Raw genomic sequence first — 15,173 nt, forward strand, 5'->3', positions numbered from 1 at the left:
GCTCTACTCTGCCGTGAACACCTCACGCGTATTACCTCTCGCGCTCACCACAGCCGTCGTCGGTGTTACTGCCCTCATTTCACAGTTATTATCCTCATTTTGCAGAAAACAGGCTCAAAGCCCAAACACAAGACACCAGTTGCAACTGCAGGCAGAGACAGGGTGAGAACAGGGGACTCTGGATTCCAGAGTCACTGCCATTGACTGAAGCTGTGTGGGAGGGAGCGATGGGCCCTCACCACGTCCCCCACCTGCCACGGGCCTTCCCCTTTTACGTCCTCACTCCTTGTACCAAGGCTTGTACACTCGACTGCATTAATAGTTTTCTTAACGGTGGAGTCTTCTGTGATCGCTTTGTGTGTGTCCTTTGATGTTTGGCACAAGCATATCCTCTGTGAAAACATCCCCACCATCGAGAGAGAGAGAGAGAGAGAGAGAGAGAGAGAGAGAGAGAGAGAGAACATCTATCATCCCCAGGAGTTCCCTCCTGCTCCTTTGAAATCCATTCCTCCTGGCTCCTCCCAGCACCCCCTCCGCCAGGCAACCGCCAGTGCCTTCCTGTCACTGTTGACCAGCTTGCACTTGCTGGAGTTTTGGATGTCTTCCTGTTTTGTCTGGCTTCTTTCACTCAGAGTAATGATTTTGAGATTTATCTGTGGTTCATTTATTGGGATCTTTCTTGATGTCTGTGATAAGCCCTACTTGGTTGTGGCCTATTATTCTTTTAATACTCAGCTAGATTTGGCTTGCTAATTGATTACCTAGGACTTAAGCATCTCTAGTCCTTAGTGAGGGCAATGAACCAAGATTTGGACCAACCAGATCTCAAAGAGCAGCCTGGAAAAAACCTGGTGGAGGCTGCAGGCACTGGCAATAAAATGTAGGAAATGGCGTAATTGTATGCTACCGTGGTCCCTGCACAAACCCCACATGTGGCCCATGGCGGGCCCCTATTAGCGAGGGACCAACATGGTCCCCTCCGCTGGGCAGGGAGTGGACTCGAGCTGATTAACTAACCCAGTGGTCAGCAAACTGCGGCTCGAGAGCCACATGCGGCTCTTTGGCCCCTTGAGTGTGGCCCTTCCTAAGCCTTAGGAGTAGCCTAATTAAGTTAATAACAATGTACCTACCTATATAGTTTAAGTTTAAAAAATTTGGCTCTCAAAAGAAATTTCAATCGTTGTACTGTTGATATTTGGCTCTGTTGACTAATGAGTTTGCCGACCACTGAACTAACCCATCTCAATTTGGGGCTTCCTTAGAAGGAGGAAACAACCAGGGTGTTTTTTTTTTTTTACTTTATTAATTTCAGAGAATTCAGAAGGATAAAAAGCCAAATAATTATTATAAAATGCTTGAAAAAAGCAGAGCCAATCCATGACAAGCTCCGAATGAAAGCCACTGTGTGGTCACTAGAGCAAAGCAGAGATTCGGGATTTTTCTAGTTCTTCCTGGCCTTCACATCTGAGGAAAAACGGTGTCCTCTGGGCAGCAGCCTCAGCAAGGAGGGGGAGGAGGCCGGGGACCTGGTGTAAGGGGAGAGGGGGAGTGAGAGGCAGAACAGAGAGACAAAAACAAGAGAGGTCCAGGGAGAAGGGGGAGGGGAAAAAAAGAAAGAAAGAGGGAGGGAAAAGGGGCAGGAAACAGAAAGATGTTAGTCATTTAAAAAAGCATTGCGCATGCTTGCTACGGCAGCACGTATACTAAAATTGGAACAATACAGAGTAGGTTAGCATGGCCCCTGCGCAAGGGTGACCCGCAAATTCAAGTGTTCCATATTATTTTTTAAAGAAAAAAAAAGGCACTGAGCAAGGAAAGCCGGTTAGCACGCTCTCTCAACCTTTAAGCAAAATAATGGTACATGGGCAGCTCAGAGGGCAGGAAGGCAGGGGAGTAAGGAGAATGGGTCTGTTGGGGGTTGAATTGTATCCCCCCAAAAGATATGCTCCAGCCCTAGATCCCAGCACCTGTGGATGTGACTTTATTTGGAAATAGGGTCTTTGCAGATGTAATCAAGTTACTCGAGGTCATATTGCATGGAGGGGCTTATAAGAAGAAGGAAGTTTGCACACAGGGGCACAAAGAGGAGGACGCATGTGCAGATGGAGGCAGAGATTGGGATGATATGGCTACCAGCCAAGGAATGCCAAGCATTGCCAGGAAACCCCAGAAGCTGGGAGAGGCTAAGAAGGAACCTGCCAAGAGCCTTTGGAGAGAGAGCCTGGCCCTCCTACACTTGGATTTGGGGCTTCTAGCCTCCAGAACTATGGACCAAACCAGTCTTGGTTTTTTAAGCTACCCACTCTGTGCTCACTTGTTAGGACATCCTTAGGATACTAACACATGGTCCCATCAAAATAAAGCATCAGCATGCCCCTTTTATAGGCCAAAATTCACGTGCTGAAGTCCTAACCCCCAGGACCTCAGAATATGACTTTACTTGGAGGTAAGGTCTTTAAGAGGTGTTCCAATTAAAACAGGTCATTTGGGTGAGCCCTAACCCACGTTATAAGAGGAGGATATTTGGACACAGACAGACAGAGGGAAGACCATGTGAAAACAGAAGGTGGCCGGCCGTCTGTAAGCCAAGGAGACAGGCCTCAGAAGAAACCAAACTTGCTGACTGACACCTTGATCTTGGACTTGTAGCCTCCAGAATTGTGAGAAAATAAATTTCTGTTGTTTAAGCCACACAGTCTGTGGTTCCTTGTTATGGGAGCCCTAACAACTTAATACATCCCCCAAACCCCAACATTCCCCAGCCTGCTGGCAGGAGGGCAGCTGGAGCCTCGTCTGCTTCGAGGGTGGGCCTCTATGGCCCCCATGAGCTCACTCAGGTTGGGGTGGGGAGAGTCAGTGCGCAGGGCTGGGGACTCCACCTGGCACCTGCCCAGCCCTTTCAGGAGCAGAGAGACCTCATCCAGAGCCCAGGAAGTCAGTCTAGGGGGATGAACGTCCTTTCCCCAGGCCACTCCCATGCCAGGTCCCTTGCCTTGGCCTGGGCCCTTCCTCCCATGACCTGGAGCTTCCCACACATAGCTTTGGACCACCCTTGGCCACCAACATGATGTAAAAGGCTGGCGCTGATGTCCTACAAAGGGCAGGGTAACAGTGGTGACAAAATGGGGCTTCCACACTTGGGTTTCAATTCTGTCCCTAACCCTTCACTTCCTGCCGGGTCTGGGAAGTCATCTTTCAGAGCTGCTTGCTGTTGAGTGAAGCCACATTCCTGAGGACAATGTCAGAGCAGAAACAGTTAGCCTCCTTATATTTTTGTTCTGTTTTTAAACAGATGAGGCCATTGAGGCCCAGAGAAGGGAAGTGACTTGCTCCAGGTCACACAGCTATTTGGGGTCTAATTGAACCCAGAACACCAGGCTCCTGGAGCCAGCCGCACCCCCTGCCTGCTGAAGACAAGTGCCTTGTGAGTTCCTAGACAACCCCATTAGCTCACTGTTTTTCTCTGCCCAACTGTCATATTAAGATTTGGGATGGGCTATAGAGGGGTTCCCCCCCTAATTTTAAAAGCACTTCAACATCTTATTTACCACAGAAAAACCCAGTTCACGCCCCTGTTAACAAAACTGTGATCTCACAAAGAGATTTTATTACAAAAATAAATTTCAGTAATAACTGCTCAACCAGACACTTTGCAATTAAAAATAGAACTGCGCAGTGAAGAGAAATGCAATTCACAATAAACAAAGTTGTTCCCTTTCTTGCCCTTCACCGCCTGGGCTCCACAATATTGCTTCTCAATTTCAACCATTTGTTGGCTTTCGGCTGTTTAGTACTGCTCTGTTCTCCAAATAATTGGAACATTTTTAGCTCAGGACTGATTCCCTAATGCATAGTCACACATCCTTTCAGTCAGTAAGAGCAGCTCTACCAAGAAAATAGGGAGACAGTGATGTCAGGCCTCACCAGCTGGTCAAAGGCAGTATTTCCACTGCCGACATGGCCACTTGGATGCTAGATGTAACCCCAAATTCTGATCTTATCCTGTCTAACATGAAAGCTCAGGGTGTGCAAACCCCAATGTGTTCATCTGCTTAGGCTGCCATAGCAAAATACCATGGACAGGTGCCTTAAACAACAGACATAGCTCTGGAGGCTGGAAGTCTGAGAGCAGCTGTCAGCCTGGTCCTTTCTGGTGAGGGCTCTCTTCCGGGCTTGCAGATGGTTGCCTTCTTGCTGTGTCTTCACAGCAGAGAGAGAGGAAGCAAGTTCTCTCCTCTCTTCTTACAAGGATACTAATCCCCTCACAAGAACTCCACCCTCATGTCCTCGTAAAGTCCTCATCTCCAAATACCATCACATTGAGGGGTAGGGCTTCAACATGTGAATTTGGAGGGGACACCACTCAGTCTATACCACCCACTTATTAAAATGATGACTGGTTACTGGCACAGTGCTCATATTTATGGGAATATTTCCTCTTCCATGTCTCCCAAGCAAAACTCTTTTCCTGCAAGCTATTTACCCTTGGGGATGCTGGTGAGGACACTTGAAAAGGAATGAACTATGTTTGAATCCCATTAGTTAAAAGCAAACAGAAGAGTTAATTGCCAGGCACAGCTCTGGAACTGCTCCTTTTAGCTGCAGAGGCTCTGAACTACTCGTAGGAGCCCCCAGGGACCTCTGATAATTTCCCCCCAATTATTGCTGTATTAATCCCTCACTCCTCTAACCTTGCTGTACTTTGTGGGTGAAATAGCTCTTAAAGAAGCGAAGACTTCGGCAAATTCTTTTGATCCTAAGTGCAGATAATACACAGCCCACAGACTTTCTTTTGTGGGTTTTTCCTATACATATTGACACAGCTAATCTTTGCTTCTGCAGCATGTACGTAAATATTATCCAAGATGACTGGCATATGGTACTGTTATGTGTCTTTCAAGAAAACCTCCAACCGAATCCAATATTTCCCATGTGGCACCTGATGCACCGTGGGCGTCGGATATTTATAGAGCAGTAATAATGATATTTGAAAACACTGTGATGTCTGAAGGCTGTTTCCCTGCACAGTTCATCTAGAAGGCTGCACTTTGCAGACATAAGCTTCTGCCGGCCGTTCACAGGGATATTGCTGAGATGCTGAGCATTGTCCGGAGTCACAAAGTGGTCATTTTGAGCACTGTTGCCTCTACACCCTTCAGAAGGAAAGTCACCTTCCCATGTGGCTGCAAATATTGCAAGTAAGGACTTGCTGCCTTTGGCCTTCCAATACTGGTCGTTTGCCCTTCGATGGAATTAAGTTTTGGATGCAAACCTAAAACCTCAGTAGAGCTTCATGGAATTGTTGGATCAAAAACTCTTAGGATCAGATGATCCGTGAGCTGGGAGAGACCCTTGTTACCACGGAAACCAAACCTTCCCCCTTTGAACCAATGAGGACATTGTTTGGCAGCCGAGGTAGAACTGGGGTCTTTTTGCTTCTATTCCAGTGCACATTCCACCCCCCCACCCCCGGCTTTTGTTCCTGCAGCTAATATGATAGCGCATCTTATCATCTCAGTTCTGTCCCATTTAATTTAATATATGTTTACTAAAGAGCCCACTGGAATAACAGCTCCCACTTTTAAATGTCTGCTGTGGGCGGACCTGCCAGGTCCTTATTTGAATCACCTCATCTTTTTCAGCACTGTAATGAGGGAGGCATTATCATCTCCATTTCACGTGCAGGAAATCTAAGGCTCAGAGAGGTTAGTGTCTTGCCCCAAAGTCCTAAGAACTAGTAAGTCCTTGAGTCAGTCTTTGGAGCCGAGACTGCCTGACCCTGGAGCCCTGCTCCTGCCATCAACATTGAAGAGGCACCGAAGATGAATTGGGGGTAAGGCCTTCCACATGAACAGAAAACGTTACTCCTCCTGGCCAGCCCAGAGGCACTGGATGTCACATTCCAGCCTGAGCTCCATCCATCACAAGTCAGCTGCTGACCGCCCAGCAGGTGCCCTGTCCTGGAAGAACACCCCAGCTATGTGGGAGACAGATGTGTAAACAGATGACAGTAGCACCTTGTGATTCAGAGAGACGATCAAGGGCTGTAATCTTAACCCTAGAGATTGCAGGTGGCTCTGGGAGGTGGAGATGCAGGAGCTGGGTCTGGAAGGATGGCAAGGAGTCAGCCAGTTGAGGAGGGGCCTGGGAGGGGAGGTAGGCCCGCCAGGCCGGGGAACTGCACGGAGATGGCCCCAGGAGGTCAGAGGGGTAGAGAGGGAGGACTAGCGTGGTTGGCAGAGACCAGATCACAGAGGGTCAGGGGCAGAGTCCACCCAGGACAGGCGAGCCCTGAGTCATGGATGGGGAGAAACATCTGGCTTGGACAGATAACCCACTCAATATAGGGGGAGGGTGGGGGAGGGGGAGGCTGGGGCAGGGTGCCCATGGAGGCTAGTATAGGAACCAGGGCCAAAGGTGAGTGTGCTCTGAACCAAGGTGATTGTGACCCTAGGAGCCAAGAGAAGGCAGCCTGTCAAGACCTGCTTAGAAAAGAGAACGCACAGAGGTCGAGATTTCCCAGGGGAGTTGGAACCAGGGGAGAGGGCAGTGGGCAGGGGGTTCAGGAGAGGAGTGAGGGGTTGAGCTGGACTTCGGGTGGGACAGGGAATGACAGTTCTGAACAGCCCAGCAGTGCTCAGCAGCCTGGGTAGGAGGGGGGATGGTTGGACTGACCTTGGGTGGCATTTGCCAGATGGGTGAGGGGAAGGATTGGGCAGCAGGGCTGGGCCTGGTGAGGAGAGGAGGGAGGCCAGAATGCGCTCACAGGCTATAAATGTCGCAGGATCTGAAGAAAGCCAGAAACGGTGCTCCTGTGAGGGAAGTCTCCAGCAGCAACTGTGGGTGCCAGGACAACGTGTGTTCAACCTTCTAGGGGGCTCCTCCGCCAACAGGGGCCACACCCCCAAAACAGCTGCCACCCACCTTCCTTCCTGGGCAAGGCTGGCAGTGTTGCTGGGGCAGCGGGGGCAGCACACCTGAACAGTGTTTTCCTGGGCATCCGTACCTCAGGACACGCATGCCCAGGGCAGCGTGGAGAACAGGAGGAGCACTGGGACAGGAGTCCAGAGATACCACACAGAACCTGCCATGGCCCTTGCTACCCATCCTGGACCCAGGCGATCAGGACGGCCCCTTCCGGCTCTTTGAAGCCATGAATGCCAACCGTGGAAGGGGCATGCACAAAAGGAGAGGGGCTTTAAGAGACATGGTCATTGGGTAGATTGCAAGTTCTCTTAGGAACTAAGTAGACCACGAGGGAGTTGGGGCCCACGCGCGAGGGCCTGCCTGGGAGGGTCAGACTGTTGGGGAGCCCAGTGAAGGGAGAGGTCACTGAGAACCGGGGGTCAGAAGCCTTTCTTCCTGTTTCTGATCGCAACAGTCCCTTCACCACCACCCTGGTGGCCTTCTTGGAGGCCTTGCCAATCGAGTCCAGTACACAGGACACCGAGGCTGTGCCAGGTGCCACGCTAGGTGCTGTCCGTGTGCACAGCTGGGCCTCGCACCACCTCTGAGCTGAGTGGTATCATCCCCACTTTTCCTGTGAGGAAATCGAGGCTCGGAGAAGGTAGGGAACTTGCCCGGGCGGCTGTGCTGGGATCTGAACCCACCGCTGCCTGAGCCCAGGTCTGTTTGTCCCACAGGGAGGCCCAGGGGCTGCAGGAGACTCTCGTCCACCTGTCCAGGCGGAGAGAGATCACTGCTGCTGTGTCACAGAGGCTCCATGGAGGCACCAGATGCCCAGTTCACCGAGGCCCGCCATCTACCCGCAGGGAACGCCGGGTGAGAGGCAGCCTTGGGGAGTGTAGGGAAACCACTGGGAGAGGCGAGTCCTCTACACAACAGCGTCAGGGACTGTCACCCTCTGCAGAAACTCGCCCAGCAGCCGCCCGGTGGGGCAGCATCTCAGCCGTCTGTCCACACGCACATCTGCCCCCTCGCTCTGCTGCTGACAACGGGGTATGACAGATCCAAGCCGGAGGGGGTGTGAGCCGCTGTGTCTGGGAGGAGAGGCAGACTTTGGCTGGGGGGCTCCTGCTCGCCTCCCACGGCCCCCCAGCGCAGGAGATTTCCATCTGTGCCGGCATCACTCATTCCTAATGCAGCCTGGCAGGTGCTCTGGCTGAGGGCGAAGCAGGATTAGGGCCTGGATGTGGCATTGATTCATTTCTGTGGCAGGAGACTGATGAGATGTTTGAGGGTGACTGGATGCAGTCCTGTTCGCCGCCTTCGGGAAAGGATCAAGCTGGTGGGAAAGAATTCCATCATTCCGATTTAGGGAACGGTGTTTTGAGGCCTTCCCTTCCTTTTTGCATCACTCCTGGAGTCTTAAATCCTAAATTTTTATTCAAAACAATTTTATTTCTGAAGTGTTGGCCCGCTGTCATTGTAGAAACTTTACTCGGAGTCGACCACAATCTGGGACTGCAGACGACATAGCGCACGGCTCTATTTTGTCTTTAGAGGGATGGGTTTAATGTTCAGACTTTGTCTGACTGTCGTGCCCACTACAATTGTGGATAATTATTATGTCTTGCTGAGAGATCACAGCGGGATATGGGATACACCGAAGAAGACAGACTGACACGCACGCATGTTCCCGCCTGGTGCTCAGGTTTCAGTAACGGTGTGGCACAGGAAGAATGGGCTCGTGCTGTGCGTGGGGGTGGGGGAGGGGTCACTACAATTACTTCTAAAGGAAGAAAGCCCTTTCCCAACAGTGCAAGTGGAGGTAATCAGTAATGTGAAAGGAGGCAAGAAGTGGGGAGATAAATAGAGAGCTGAAAAATTAGGACATTTTAAGGCTGAAAATGGAGCTTTGTTTGTAACATGCCCACAAAGAGAATGTCAATCTTTCAAGAAAGGCTGCAATTACCAGAATGACAGGTCTTGGTTCTCATTCCGTAATGCAGCAGATATTGATCAGGTGCCATGGACCGGATTCCAAGCATGCCTATTTTTTAAAGTAATAGAAATTTCTTAATGTCAAACTCTATTCCTACCAGGCTGCTATCACTGACTGACAAGACACATTTTAAAATTAGATACATTGGATTTATAAAGGTGAATATGCTTTTTCACTCAGTGATTCAGATTCTGGAATAGATTCTCCTAAGGACAAACAGTTTTTTATATGCAATGGGGGGATTTATCATGTAGAATCAGCCCTGGCATTTGGCATCGTGGTGCATTTCCGACTCGGACCACATACTTCTGTGAACCAGAGGTAGTTAAGGGAGGGGCCCTGCACAGACCGAGTGGGTGAGAAAGTCGGGGCAGGAGCCTGGATAGACGAGTGCCAAGGGAGTCGTGGGCCTGGAAGCAACACAAAGCAGGGCACCCAGGAAGGGGAGGAGGCTAGAGGTGGGACTGGGCCGAGCCAGCTAATCTGAGAGGCTTGTCTCAGGTGAGCTTACATGTAGCTACCAGAGCCTTTACGGACCATGTCTGACCTCTACCCACGCCCCCGCCCCCCAATCCTGTAGCTTTCTAGCTGTGTGACCATGAACTTGTGACTCGGTTTCTTGAGCCTCAGTTCTCATCTGTAACATGAAGCCCTTTCTTATAGGCCTGTTGTAAGGACTCAGTGAGCTTGTCCATTCAAATTGCTTGGCGCAGTGCGCAGCACATACTGGCTGTTATGTCCAGAGGGGTGAAATGAATTTTTCCATTTTTAACCACCCAACATCCAAATCTCTTCCTCTTACGGGGGTACTGGTGGGAGGCAAGGCTTCCCTTGCACAAAGGAAGAGGAGGGTGGGCCTGGGGCAGCCAAACACATGACCCCTCCCGGGATGTTACTCCTGAGGGAGGAGACAATGTGCTGGGCCATGCTCAGAGACGATCTGCAGAGCTGGTGGCTGCGGAGAAGGGGTGCCTGGGACAGTGGGGTGAGGTAGACAGACTGACACTGTGGTAACCTGGCATAACCCCAGCTGCCTGACCTCCCTGGCTTTAAGAGAAGCCACGTTCAATGGTGTTGTTGAACACCACTGCCCCCTAGAGACCAGGAGGAGGGGGCAAAGCTCCCTGGAATCCCCTCAGACTAGGGAGAGAAGGCGGCCTAAAATCTACCACAGAGTCCAAAATGGCCTCAGAGCCTCCCAGTAAGACCCCAGCGAGAAACCCTGCACAGGGAGAGCTTGGCAGCCTGCCCCGAATGCCAGCAGCATGGCCTGGCCATGGAGGACCAGGCTGGGAGAAACCACACACCACCCCTGAACTTGGAGATGGCAGGTGCTGGGAGGCCAGGGGTAGGGAGAGGAGCCAACATTTAGCCAGGACCTGGCCCGCAGTGTTCTGGTCTCTGACCCGCTATTGCTGTTTTCTCCCAACGGCTTCCTTGCAGGCACATGAGACTTTTCTGCAAGTGGAGCAAGGGTGTGTTTACCAGCTTGTTGCAAATTACATGGTAAACACGTCCCCCTGGTTGCGGCACTCACTGAGTCTCTTTGTTAGATTAATAAGATTACAACAATCTGGGCAGACATTCAAGTGTTTATTTTCAAAACTAGTAACATAGTACCAGGCGGGGCTGGATTTCGGGGGGGTTTGGATAGAGAGCATTTCTGTTCTGAGCACGTATTCATTCACATATGGGGGGGGGGGAGTCGGTACCCTTCAGCCCATTTGTGCTCAACAATTAACTTTTATTTTAACACCTACAAGGCTGTGGGGCTTCGAAAGGGATCCCCGTCACAGGGAAGCCTTGCACTTGAAAGCCTTTGCGCAGCCTGTCTTTCAGTTTGAAACTCCATGCATTTCAGCAAAACTTACTCGAAGTGAAATTCTGTAACATAGCATGAGTTAGTTTCCTGCTGACTTCTTTTATGCCATTATGGAGCTTCTTGGCAAAAACAGGCCGCCTCCACTCCTCTGTGGCACCAGGAGGATTCGGGGGACATAGAGGCTCAGCTGCTGTGGCGCCGGCGGCTCTCCTTGCTGCCCTCCAGCACTTCCATCAGGATCTGCCCCCCAGGCTCCCTGTGCAGTGATGTGCCCTGCACGCTGCAAGGGTCGGGGCAATAAGAGATGATCGAGAGCCTTCTCTGCCTTCAAGGAGCTGTCACCCAGCTGGGACCTTAGAACACGTCACACCTCCCATGCTTGTAGGCACTGAGAGCCTCACCCCAGGCCCAGGCTCCGCAGGTCTGCCCCTCCTCACCCCCCTATTACTCGCCCCTCTCACCCACAGCCCCAGAAGCTCAGGTCCTGGTTCCGACTCTGTTCCCCTCACACCCTAAGCAGCCTCACACCCCGTGGTCCATGTTGGCTCAGGTCCCTCAGCCTGCTACCCGTGTCCCCACCTGGTCACATCCGTCCTGAGGCAAGCACAGACTGTTCTCCCGGAACTCCTCCCTCCGCGCTCAGCCTTTCCTTATCCCACCCCACCCAACGTGGTCCCAGGGTTCCCCGCATGGCTTTGGACTTGACTGCCTTTCTATCTGATTCTCCCACAGGCTTTGGGGACATTTCAAATTCATCTTTATATCCTACAAGGTGAGGTTAGGATGCACCAAATATTGGGAATTTAGTAAGTGTTACGTGAGTAAATAGATGAGTGAATGAATATTACTAGATACAAATAACAATTAGCTTTACCTAAAGGGCTTTTTGATTTGCAAGAATTATATACTCGTCAGTGATTTTCATGGCGAGTCAGAAAAATAGTTACTATGCCTGAATTTCACAAAGAGGTTAAATTACAACAACAGTAATAGCTCCAGTGTCTGGGGACTGGCTGTGTGTCGGGCCCTCAATAGACCTGTTCTGCTAATCCCAGAACAGCTGCACAAGGTAGACAGTCATCCTCGACAGCTGAGGAAACGGAGCCTTGGAAACGTGTCTAAAGCCAGAGCCTGGATTAGAACTCCCGTCTTGGGACTCCAAAACCTTTCATTAGTCCCTGATACCATGTTGACAGACAGGAGGATGGAATCAGTTCCAGCCAGACAAAGAATGCCCCAGCTAAAGCTCGAAGAACTAAGTGAAGACCAGTGAGGGCTGGACCGCCTGGTCAGTGGGATTGACATGGGCAAAGGATGCAGATGGAAGCAAGCAAGCCAGGCTTGGGACCTGGGACCTGGGACCTGGGATCTGAGAGACAGTGTGAGGTGTGGGCAGTGAAGCAGGAAGTGATCAGTGCCAATGGCCAGGAGGGACTGACTCAAAGAGTCCTTCGATGCTCTGGGGTGAGGTGCTTGGGCTTTAGTTTGTTCACAGTGTCACTGATGTCATGGGGGATGAATTCTGTGGGCCCTTGGAAGTATTCTTATATGTTAGTGGGAGAAGAGGCCAGAGCCAACAAGACTAGTTACAGGCAATGGCAATAATTTCAAACATTATAAGGTGACCTAGCCTGGATAGTGGGATAGAAATAAATAAGGGGAAACAGATACATGAGTTGTTGAGAATAATTCCCATCCCTGTTCCCTTCTCTGTTCTTAGGCCAAATAAGTTTCTCCATTGAAAAACATCCCCCTCCTTTGCTGGTTTAGGCCTCTATGCCTCTGTACTTATGTTCTCTCTGCCTCAAGAGCTCTTGTCTCCTTATACCCCACATATCTGGAGAACACCTATGCATCCTTCAAAACCTTGCTCAGATGTAAACCCTCCAAAAAGTCTTTCCTCACTACAAGCATGATGGAGTTAATGATCCCACCTTAGTATCACCTTTATACCTTGTACACAGGTCTGTCAGTGTAGTTTGTTTACACATCTGTCTGCCCTGGTAGAGAGCGAACTCCTCAATGGTTGAGACTATTTTCACCTTTGAGTTCTTGGCCCAGGGCAATGCCTGACACATACGGAGCAGGATGTTGAATGAATGAATGTATGAATGAGTAGATGATTGAAGACATTAGTCTCTGCACTCTTGTCTAGCTATTTGTGATGCCCAATAGAAGTAAGCTACACTTGACATTCTTAGATGAGGTACTTTGTTCTGAAGAATACCTTCAATTTACTAGTAAGCTTTGTTTTGGTAAAAATAATGTGTGTCACATTTGGCAAGTATGAAACACCCAAAACAAGCAAAGAATGCTTGGGGGTGGGGGGTCGGGGGGTAGGAAAGGAAAGCAAAGAGGAGAAGCATGATGGGACCATTGGCCTACAGGTGCTGTTTTTTCCTGAGTGTGATCAGGCGAAATCAGGACCGGGACAAAGCTTTACTTCCCCTCCTTCCACTAACTTACAAAAGGAGCCAATAGGAAAAAAACACTATGAAAACGATAAGGCACACCATAAAAGGCATATTATTCATTCTTCCCTGATGGTAAAACACAGCCTTGTGAATTAAATGCTAGCTTCCCATGCTCACCCAAAGAAAAGGATGATTTTAATATCAAATGTATTCCTTTCACTTACTAAGACATACATTAATTAGGGAGAAAACATTTTCCAAAATATAAACTTCTATCTGTTAATAAGCACAAATCTTCACAGAAAAGTAGGAAGGATTTGGAGACTAGCAGCTTAACCTTAGCGGGAAGCCATCTGTGACTTTCAAACAGGCATTTTTACTAACTGGAGGTGGCACACTGTTGTGAAATGCTAAATTACATACCACTCAACATTATTATGGCTTCAAAAAGTAGTTAAGGCTTCAATAAGCACACTTTTATCACAAGAACACACAATCTAAAGCCAAAATAGTTCAGTTCAATGTGCCAAAAATATGCTCACCCCATACATTGTTAGGAAAAGAAATCTAAAATTTGCTGCTAATTCATTTGACGGCAGCCAACATCTCCTATCTTCCTTGGCAAGAGGGCCATTTTTTTATGCTGTATTTTGCACACAGAAATCTGCATAGAATGATTTGCATACCAAAAACACATTTGTAAAAGAAACTGTTTGCACAGAAGTCAGGGAGAGATGGGGTTGCCACTGTTGGCTTCTATACACACATCCCCAGGCTGCTTGCTTTTCATTTCCTGTGTGCTGCATTTCCCACAAAGCGTTATGTACTTTATGATGCATTAAAAATTAAAGCAAATATATCTTGTATATATCCAAGAACAACCGTAACAACAATATCAACACAGGCCAAATCTTTCCATGTTAACAACCTTCAACTTTTTACTAAGGGGCTGGTAATGTGTTATAATATATGAAGCTTTCATTTTATATTATGCGTTTTACATAAATTATTGCTAATTCTCATAATAAGTCTTCAAGGTAGGTGCTGTGGTTCCCCATTTTATACATGGTGAGGTCACTTGCAGCGGGGAAGCCTGGTTTGGAAAGTCAGCTCTAATTGCTCAGCCCTTTCCTGCATGACTCCCCCCCCCCCCCCATACCCCAACCCCAAAAAAAAACACCACCATTGTTTTTTTTCCCCCAGTTTCCCAAAAAACATTTTTTCATATCCAAGGGCCAGTCTACCAGCCTGGGGGTGGTAGGAAGTCATGCTGTACCACTTGGTTTCCTGGCATTATTTTTTTTTCCTGACCAGAGCCTGGAAGCAGCCAGTCTCAGGCTCAGTGAAGGGACCCAATAAACTAGCTCAGTGACAGACATGGGGTGAATGGGCAATGGCCTGTGATTCAGAGGGTGTCAGGGGGGAGAGACGGATTGGTCGCTGCACAAAGAAGGTACATGGTAGTTGAGATGCAACGGAACCCTCCCGCTCGGTGCCCATGCGCTATCACCAATTCAGTGCCAGACCAGCTGTATTCTTGGAAACACAGAATGGTGTTGTGTGTGCTTAATTATAATGCTACTTACAGAGAATTTATCAGCAGCAAATCAGATGCTTGATGCACTTCTTAAGAAAAAACAATGGTCGTGGCTCTTTGAAATTTGTTCATGAATCCTGGGTGAACCCTTTGGATTGTTCCAGTATATAGCATTTGAAAGAAATCAGCCATTTCTAGAAAGTCAATGGGAGAAAAGTACAGAATGAAAAGACTGAGGATGACTGCAAAGCATTTGCTTTAAGATGTTTGCGGGGGGGGGGGGGCGGCGGGGGGGGTGAGGGAGGTTTCCACCTAGTTCTCTTTTTCAGGGCAAAATAGCAAAATTTATGTCTAATCATATCTCATTATCCATGTATCACCATTGTCCAGAGATTCCTGGCTTTGATACTTTATTATGTATTAGTCTCTGTTAGAAAGCAGTTTTTCCGACACTTTTAGTAATAAATTCCTGATAGGATCTATAGCTGGCCTGCC

The 15,173-nt window shown here is 49.1% G+C and overlaps 1 non-coding gene across 1 annotated transcript; it reads left to right on the forward strand.

The window, feature by feature from the left end:
* The first annotated feature begins 1,679 nt into the window (after window positions 1-1,679).
* On the forward strand, window positions 1,680-1,786 carry LOC111825728. Its single transcript, XR_002828928.1, has one exon. It is a non-coding gene; the product is annotated as a U6 spliceosomal RNA (small nuclear RNA).
* The last annotated feature ends 13,387 nt before the right edge of the window (window positions 1,787-15,173 follow it).

Source organism: Myotis lucifugus, unplaced genomic scaffold (assembly GCF_000147115.1).
Source record: "Myotis lucifugus unplaced genomic scaffold, Myoluc2.0 scaffold_37, whole genome shotgun sequence".
NCBI lineage: Eukaryota > Metazoa > Chordata > Mammalia > Chiroptera > Vespertilionidae > Myotis > Myotis lucifugus.